This window comes from Taudactylus pleione, unplaced genomic scaffold, assembly GCF_031769625.1.
Source record: "Taudactylus pleione unplaced genomic scaffold, aTauple2 ptg000393l, whole genome shotgun sequence".
In the NCBI taxonomy this organism is placed as follows: domain Eukaryota; kingdom Metazoa; phylum Chordata; class Amphibia; order Anura; family Myobatrachidae; genus Taudactylus; species Taudactylus pleione.
Genome location: NW_028284794.1, coordinates 11,140,181 through 11,150,323, shown reverse-complemented (window position 1 = coordinate 11,150,323; position 10,143 = coordinate 11,140,181). Strand labels below are relative to the sequence as shown.

The window sequence follows — 10,143 nt, the reverse complement described above, 5'->3', positions numbered from 1 at the left end:
TCTAGGTGAAGACACTATGCAGTGATATGAGGGGGAATAAACAGCCCCCAGCACACACTGATATATGGCATTATTATTATTATTATTATTATTATTATATAGAGGAGATGGGATTGCACATTGATAAGTGATGAAGAAAAAAGTCTTTATCTATCTCTATCTTACTAGCTCTCTCATTTGTTTCTCTCCCTCTCACATCTTTCTCTGACATTTCTTGCTGTCTCTCCTCCACTTGCCACCTATATACCATCAGAACCTTTTAGATATGTCATCAGATCCTGCCCCCTTCACAGACTCCACCTCCTCCCATTTAGGGCTGCTGCAGAAATTTCCCGGGCTGGTTTTCCATCCCAATCCGCCCCTGCATAATGCTGTGAGATTTGTCCTGGGCCATGAGGAAAGGAGGGGGTGCAAAACTGCTGATTAAGCCCCACTAATTGTGGTTGCAATGACCATTAGAGGTCTCGCGGCTTTGACCAGTTGGTGGGGAGGGGGAGCACTGCGGTGGTGACGTGCATGGCTGGGGAATAGGGTTAAATACTGTATGTACAGAGGTGTGTGACAGAAGAAATGCGAGGACAGGGGGGAGGGAAGAGAGAAAATAATGAAAGTAAAGAATGAAAGGAAAAAAGGAAAACTATGATTCTGTACGGTACAGTAAAATAGGTAAAGGAAAGGTAAATGAAGAGCTTATAAAATAAATTAGGAGAATACTGTATATAGGGACAGAAAGCACAACTGCAATACTGTACATACAGTATGGACACAGTGTACAGTACAGTACTTAACAGTCTGGATTACAAACTGAAAAGAGGAAGTTAAACCCCTCCTCCACATTACTAATTATATAACATACAGTACAGCATAAGCTATATAGCAGTTGCTTGACTGTTTCTTTCGATGACAACTGGTAAGACTCTATACAGATGATCAATATAATTGTTACACTGGGCACGTGTCAACACTGTTTTCCAAAACTTCATTATCCCATCCAAAAGTTCCTGTTTAGTTTTTGGTTTCACATCAGACCTGATGAACCTCTTCAACTGGGCCCAGACCAATTCAATGGGATTCATGTCCGGTGACCTACAGGAAAGTACAAAAAAATATTCAGTCACAGTACTTTAATAAAAAGTGTACTAGAATAATTACTGCACAGTACTGTACATACTTTAATGTACAATAAACAGTAAATACAGTTGGACAATACTCACTCTGGTGGTGTGCATTGCCAATTTATACCTCTCTCTTCCATGAATTTTGCTGATGCAGATTGTTTTGGATCATTATCCTGGAATAATCGATGTCCTGATGGAAACATTTTCTCACAAATGGCACCATACAGCCATCTACTATTTGTTCTTGGAAGTAGGTCTTATCCATAATGCCTAAAGAGATGAGAAATTATTGTCAGTAACAAGCGCACACTGAACAGGACTGTAAATAATTTTTACAACAAACATTAAAGTACTGTACCTTCAAAAATTAAGATCAGTCCTGCACCCCAACAAGATATACTGTACCTCCCCATACATGGACCTTTAATGGATGCTTAGGACGTGGTTTAAGTGAGAGATGTGCACGGTTCTGGAAGGAGAGTCTTGAGAACCTCTCGAGAGAAACCGAAGTGACCATTGGCAAATCAATTTTGTTTTCATCTTATCTAAAAGCATTTACAGTATTAAAAAGGTGTGATTAACTGCATACAGTATAGTATATTAATTTATGTTAAGTTAAGTAAAAATTGTAATTAATTAATAAAATTGGTGTTTGTGTGTAATTCAGTCTATAAGTGCGTCTGATACCCAACATGTGCATCTGTCATTGCAAGGTACAGTACAGTTTGGGTTGTTGTGAATAATGAAGTGAGTTCGACACAGTACCCCAACAGTTCTGAACAGGAATTAATCTTACTGTAAATCAGTACATGACATACTGTACAGTAAGAACTATAGTGCACGGTATAACAACTTTTATATTAGATCGTACACAATAGCAGAAGATGCTTGCACCATGGATCAGGGAGATCCATGATCCATGATCCAAGTACTGTATTGGTGAAAAAAAACTATTACAAATGCATGCACGGATAAGTGCGTTATGTGTTGCAAGCGGCTACAGTATGATAAAAAAAGTAAATAACACACAGATGCAAGGGTGTATCTTCCTATTGGCCAGGATAGCCCTCACCAGGGGTGCCAACCAATGGAGGTTGCTGCCCGTATTCAGTTATACAGTATCCCTGTTGCCCATTCCAGTGATTTCCCAGCTGCCCGGCAATTACAGCAGCATACAGTACACATACTGTACACACTGAGGCCCATATTCAATTTGGAGCGAAAAGACGAGATCGGCTAAAAAAGTTTCGCCGATGACGTAATTTCAACAGATGGAAAAGTATCACCGTATTCAATTTGAAAGACTTTCCGTCTAGGCTAGAAGTCAATGCAATGTACAGTAATATACTATAACGTTTTGCCTATGAATAGCAGGTGGAAAAAAGTGCTGAATTGGGGTGCAATGTTGCGGGAAACCCCATGCAGCCATCAGACAATCCCCCAAATGTAAACTGCGTAAAAATTTTTTGAAAAAACACTTAAGAACACCCCAAAAAATCACTTTCATTTTGGGACGGAAAAAAAATTATTTGGGGGACAAAGTTAAAGGTCTAGTATATATAATGTACTGAGTTTAGTAAGGGTTGGATAACAATACTGAACTACTGAAGAATTTAAATAAAAAAATTAATGTCTAGAACAGGTGGGCCAGGAAGGTAGAAAGACAGACTACCTAACCGCTTGTCCACAAGCCTGTCATAGCAAGACATTCCACTTTAGCTGCGTTTGACTCCCGATCCACTGGGCATGCACTGTGCTGTGATCTTTCATATGCCATGGCATAGTGCTACATGGTGTATGGATTGAGCCCACTGGGCATGCACCAGAAATTCCATTGCAACCCCTCCAGTGGGCAAGCACCAGAGATCCCATTTGTAACCCCTCGGAGCTGGCTGACAGCCACCACAGCACCAACCGTGCAGACATTGCCGCAAATTTGCACTTTAAAAGCACAGTCACTTTGTAATACAGAGAGTTCTCTCTCAAATAGAGCCCATCAGGGCCGTAGCTAGGGTAGTGCGGCCGGTGCCATGGCACAGGGCACCACAGGTCAGGGGGTGCTGTTTGGGCCTGTCAATTTTCTGTTTATTATCATTCTCACTTGTAGCTTCCTATTATTCATCTCCAGCATCTCCTGGTCTCCCCTATCTCTTCCCTGACCCTTCCCCATGAGATCATGGCCCTTTTTTGGGTGCATTATGTCCCTTTGAAAAATGGGGGGGCGCCAATGCTCTTCTGGCACAGGGCACCAAAAAGTCTAGTTGCGGCTCTGGAGCCCACTACCAGTTTCTAAAGGCATGAAATCACTTTAGTGTACAAGTCTGTGACAGCGCCAACAGTGCTGACAGCAAATAAGCATCTTTGAAATGTACTACATGATATAGCAGCACAGAGGTGGGTAATGGAGTTACAGTACACACAGCAGCATTGCAACTAATAAAACAAGATTGGTCACCTTGACATCTACAATGACGTACTGTACTGTACTGTACAACACACTCAAGACAGGTGTAGCTTCAGTATTGCAGGCGTCTGTAGTGTATTGGTTAGAAATCAAACCAATAAATGCAGGCGCCTGTACAACCTATTTCCCGGGTTCAAAACCTGGAAGGTCACACATTTTTTTAATAATTATTAATATTACACATTCAGTGTGTAATACAGTGATCCCACTTTCACTGTATTACACACTGACTGTGTGTGAATCATGACCCGCTATGATCTTCCATATGCCATGGCATAGCGTTACTATGTCTGGGAGAGTGCCGACAGTACTTACATTGGTGCAAGTGTGCAATTTCAACCACACAGTCAGTGTGTAATACAGAGCTTAATGATTTAAAAATTATTAGACATTCTTCTACCGCTTTATTATACATTCTTGATTCCATCTGAAAAATGCTGTACTACTGTATAGTGTACCGTTTCACTGCTTCTGTCATCCAATCATCGGGCGGTGATACAGAAAATGCATTGGAAACCAGATGCATGCACTGTGTAGTTTAGGAAAAGTGAAAAATTGTGGACAAATAGTTGCGTTACACATTATGACTTTTTTCCAGTGCTACTTTTAGTCCTTTTGGCCCTATCTGGCCCAGGGTAAGTCCAAAGTACAGTCCTTTCCAAGACTGTCAGGGGCCAGGAATACTACCAAGCCAAAGAAATGGGCTTGGAGTACAAGACGCCCGGCTTCCAAATCTGATAAGCCCTCAGCCTGATGGGATGGACCTCCTCCTGGGAGACCCCAGGGTGGGAGGCCGACTTCTTCAGTTCACCCAGTGTTGGTATGAGACTACCACAGACACTTGGGTGAGAGAAATAGTCTCACTCGGGCAAACCGGTTTTTCATCACAGGCCTTCAGTCAAATAAAGACAAGGCCCTGGACTTCCAGAAAGTAGTGCACTCTATACTCCAAGCTGGGATTGTAGTGCCTGCTCCATCCCCTCTGAGGGGAATGGGGTATTACTCCAACCTCTTTCTGACAGGGTATTACTCCAACCTCTTTCTGACAGGGTATTACTCCAACCTCTTTCTGGTTCAGAAACCCCATGGGTCCTACTGGCCTATTCTCAACCTCTAGTCCCTCAACAAGTCTTTGAGGGTTCCTTGGTTCAGGATGGAGACCCTGCATTCCATAATATTGGCTATGGAGGCTGTGGATTTTATGGTGTCATTGGAAATTCAGGATGCCTATTTGCATATCCCAATTGTTCCAGCTCACCAGCATTTCCTCAGGTTCACAGTGGTCAATCAACATTACTGCCCTTTGACCTTTCCACAGCACCTCGGGTGTTTACCAAGGTCATAGCAGTTATGGCAGCCTACCTGTGGATGCACGGGGTCTGCCTGTTACCCTATCTGGATGACCTTCTGCTGTTAGCAGCGTCTCTGGAGGTACTTCAGCGCCATCTGCAACTGACCATATCTGTGGTGCAAAATCACGGCTGGCTGATAAACTGGAAGAAGTTCTCCCTGGTCCCCTCACAGAGCATCCTCCATCTCAGAGCCCTGTTGGACTCTCTACAACAGAGGATGTTTGTGACAATGGAAAAGATCTCTGCATTGCAGGCAAAGGTACAGTTACCTTCAGAGTCGCTGAGTGTCCATTCACTCAGCAATGAGGTTGCTGGGATAACTGGTGTCGACATTTGACATGGTGGAATATGCCCAGTTTCACTTCAGATCTCTGCAGAAGTTGATCCTCTCCAGATAGAATGGGTCACCCCATCAGATAAAGTCACAGACAGTGGTGCTTTCAAAGATAGGTACGTCTATCTTTGGCATGGTGGCTGCAGACATCTCACCTCAACAGGGGACGCCATTTTGGATCTTGGACTAGGTCCTCCTGACGATGGATGCCAGTCTCTGAGGTTGGGGAATTGTGACAGGTCCACACTTGTTCCAAGGAAGGTGGACGACAGCAGAATCTGCTCTTCCAATCAACATTTTGGAACTTCGAGCAGTATTCTGAGCTCTTCAGAAAGCTAGATTCATTCTTCACAGAAAACCTGTGCAAGTCCAGTCAGACAACGCTACTACAGTAGCTTACATACACCGCCAAGGAGGAAATCGAAGTTAGGTGGCACTGACAGAAGGTGTCCCACATTCTGACTTGGGCGGAAGGCAATCTCCCAGCCATCTCAGCAGTGTTCATTCCAGGAGTGCTCAACTGGGAAGCAGACTTCCTCAGCCATCAAGACAAGCATCCAGGTGAGTGATCTCTTCACCAGGAAGCATTTCAACTCCTAGTGGACAGGTGGGGCTTTCCAGAAATAGACCTCATGGCCTCCCGACACAACAATAAGCTGTCAGTGTACAGGTCAAGAACAGGGGATGCAGAGGCTTTCTTTGTGGGTGCTCTGTCAGTCTGATGGACCTTTCAGTTTGCATACCTATTTCCTCCATTCTCCCTTCTTCCTTGAGTGCTGCGAAAATTCAAGCAAGAAGGGGGCATGCTTCTGCTGGAGTCTCTCCATTGACACTCTGATGCTGTTGCCTCAACGCCCAGACCTGTTGTCTCAAGGTCCTTGCCATTACCTGGACCTGGGTCATCTATCTTTGATGGCATGGCTCTTGAGGCAGACCTCTTAAGGTCCAGGGGATTTTCTGGCTCTGTGGTTAACACCATGCTCAGAGCTCACAAGCCGGCTTCTGCCAGAATTTACACAAGGTGTGGCATACTTTCTTTGAATGGTGTCACCCTAAAGGTTGCAATCCCCAGGATTTTAGGATATCCAGGATTTTGGCTTTCCTACAAGCAGGCTTAGTTCAAGTTCTTCACCTGACATCCCTCAAGGTGCATGTTTTTGCCTTTTTGGGGTAGTTTCAGCGTAGCATTGCTTCTCTTCCAGATGTTTGCACCTTCATGTAGGGTGTTATTTGCATACCGCCTCCCTTTGTCCCTCCTGTGGCTCCTTGGGATTTGGCTGGGGTCCTGAGGGCTCTTTAAGGACCACCATTTGAACCCCTGGGCTCAGTGGATTTCAAATGGCTTACACTGAAGACTGTGTTTTTTTTGGCTAGTGCTTTGGCCGGAAAGGTGTTAGACTTGGGGGCTCTCATGTTGACCTTCCTTTCTGATTTATTTTCTCTGGGACAGGGTGGTGCTTTGGACTCACCCTGGTTTCCTACCTAAGGGTACCTTTCAGCTGGTAAGGCCTCAATTTGTGTAGACCGTACCAGTTCTCTTCAGAAATTGGACTCTTTGTTTGTCCTCTATGGTTTCTATAAGAAGGGTTGGGCTGCCAATGAGCATTGCATTCACTGAGGCTTATAGTCATGAGGGACATCCTGAATAGCCTTGGCTATTCAGCTTTTCAAGGCAGCTACGTTGTCTTTGGTCCATACCTTTGGGAGGTATTATACATTTGATATCTTCGCCTCTCAGGATTCTTCCTTTGGGCAGCGGAGTCTCCTTTCTGCACAGGAGCATCCCCACCCTTAAAGAATACTGCTTTGGGACATCCCCAAGGTATCCTGTGGATACCCTATGGACCCTGAAGTAGAAAATATGAGATATGGTAAAAACTTACCCTTGTTATATCTATTCTACGAACTCCATAGGGTTCCACAGGACTCCTGCCCTGTCGCACCTGTACTGCAGATAGGCTTTGTTCTGGACATCGGTTTTTCCATCTCCGTCTGGTGAGAATGTGATTCTTGCATGTTCCAGACTTTCTTCTCTTTCTTCTCTTCCTCTGGCCTATGGCTTGTTACGTAACTGAGATGCCTTGGCTTGGGGGAGGAGTATAGGATGGGGACCCCAGTGCATCCTGGGAGGCTGAAAAATTAACTCTGAGGTGCCCGATGTCTTCTGCCATCTGCTTATACCCCAAGGTATCACATGGAACCCTATGGACTTTGTAGAAATAGAGATAACAAGGGAAAGTTCTTATACCATATCCCATATTTTTTTTTATGTCCATTGTACAGGTTGGGAAATGCTTTTTCATGTGGAAAGCACTACTAGAAGTCTTCCTGGTCCTCTTCTGGGATGAGAAAATCCACTCCCATCAGTAGCAGGCATGGCCCTCAAGGATTCTTCTGTGAATGTGTCAAATATTTTTTTGTAAATGCCTCCTCCCGTCTCCTTCTCCCTCATAATTTTTCTTCTGAATCAAAAAAGTTAATTAAAGTTACTACCAATCAACCCTTCCTGTCCCTGCCCTGCCTTCAACTACATACATACTCCAACTCCCTCAGACCTCCTTTGAATAATAAAGAACATTTGTTTCCCGATGTGCCATGTTGGAAGTTGAACTGCCATGTGTTTGTGCCGCCCACTGCTGCCACTTAGCTTAGTCAGCCAGCTAGCTTGGTGCAAATTTTGGGCCTAAACTGGATGAAAACAATATAGTGAGCTGTGAGGTGGTCAAAATTCACTGGAAACGGGTGGAAATAAATGTTATTGAGGTTAATAATACTGTAGGAACAAAAACAGGCCCATTTTATGTGATTTTAGCTGTTTTTATGATTGTTTAAGAAAAAATCCAGATCCAAAACTGAAAAACAAAATACAGAGGTTAGGTTTTAGCAAAACCAATCCAGATCCAAAACCAGGGGAGATCAAGATCCAAAACCAAAACACCGGGGTCGACACTCATCTCTAGTTACAATAGAATAGTTATTCATAACACATATACCATCATAATATGAAACATAACATATGGGGAAAGATTAGAACCATCTTTTATACAATAAAATCACACATAGAATGAATACCCACAGTACGGTAGATTATAGGTCCAATTAACTATTCATACAAACACTTAAAAATATATTAAAAATAATGACAGCATATATATGATCTCGATTTTAAAGAAAATCCAAACGATTTTCAAAAACGACCACAAAATAAAATTAAATCATATTTTCCTTGATATGTTGTTCAGCTCGTTTGGTCCATAGGATATGACAGAAAAAAATAAACTACATTTCAGTTCAACATCAGAGTTGACCATGCAGGTACCAGTGTTTTAAATTGGTAAATCTCTCTGCGGACCCAAACTGAGACTCAACAGTCCTGTATTTGCTGTGGGAGAAAACGTAAAACTTTTTTTATGTTAGTTCTATGGGACTCAAATAAAATAATTATTTTTTCCGCTTGCCCTTCCCCCCCTTTTTTTTTTTGGTCCATTGAATATTACTCTCTCTCCTGTGGGGCCACCTTTTTTTTCCTAAAAAAAAAATATCTTTTCTATCTGTCAATGAATTGAACCTATTAAAGACTGGTATTCTAATATCTATGTTACTAACAGAGGTTCTGTTTCAGCAGTGCACGCAAGTGAACTGCTGATCACAGATTCCTGATTATCAGGACCCATAAGTGTGCAGAATGGACTCTAGGTAGTCACATGCAGACCCTTGAAAGCCTCTGCCTGATTGAGAGGCAGAGGCATATAAGGGACATTGCAGGGGCGGGGGCAGCCAGCGTTCCCAGAAACGGGGGCGTGTCCGCCCTGTTTCCTGGGAGTGGTCAGCCCAGGATCTGCATTGATTAACGCAGTGTCCTGGACTCGCAAGCCGTCCAGCCTCAGTAAGTTGAGGCTTATTCAGCTGGCCGGAGGTCAGGCGCCATCCACCATCGTGACCAATCGACCACCAATGGTCGCCATGGTGATCCCAGCCTGCGACCTCCGTCGCAGTGCTGGGATCGCAAATCCAGCAGGTGATGACATACACTTCCTGCTGCATTTGCATAATAGCAAAGATCGCAATTGCAAAGCTGCCTGCGTGTAACTTTGCAGTTGCGATCCTTGCAGAATCCTGCCCAGAGTGTCTTATGTGATTGGAGTCATTTTTTTTTTCTATAACTTTCTCCATAATGGTTATCATTCCACATCTTATTTTTATAATTTAATTTGATGCATATTTATCCTAGTTTTAAATGGATCTATCAAAAACTTCTCATCTCTTTTACATTTTTGATTCTAATCTTAATGGTAATCGATTTCATTCCCCAGATGTCTTTTTTCTCTTTTCTTTTTTACTTAATGTGTTGGTGTCTGGATTCTTGTCTGATGTATGTTTTTATTTAGCTGTTATCTCTTTAGTATTTTTTTAATTTTCTTTTTTTTTTGTCTGTTATTTTCTAATTCTAACATGTTTTTAAAATTTTGTTCCACTCATTATTAAATGACTCTAAGGGCAGAATTCAATTGATTCCAGCCCCTATCGCGCCCGACGGAGCTATTCAATTCTTGCTCCTGTCGGGCACGATCAGCTGCCAGCGCTACATTTCAGCTCGCAGCCCCTGGGGGTTGAGAGCTGAAATGTGCGAAAAGTGACATGTTTGGGCGCCCAAACATCACTTTTCAAGATCGCGCCCAGCACTTTGGTCGGGTTTAGCTGCTTTATGCAGCTAAACCCGACCACTTTGGGTGCGATCAGCACGAAAATCTAGAACAATTGCATAGTGGCCGGCAAACTCCTGTCACTTTAGACGGGAGATGCGAGCCGTGAAAACAATTGAATTCCGCCCTAAGCTGGTTTCAAAAGATTGTGTTTTTTATATTTATCCCTTTT

General features: G+C 43.2%; 1 pseudogene; it reads left to right on the top strand.

Moving 5' to 3' along the window:
* Positions 1-4,932: 4,932 nt before the first annotated feature.
* The window catches only part of LOC148507479 (uncharacterized), a 31,474-nt pseudogene continuing 26,263 nt past the window's right edge, over positions 4,933-10,143 (top strand).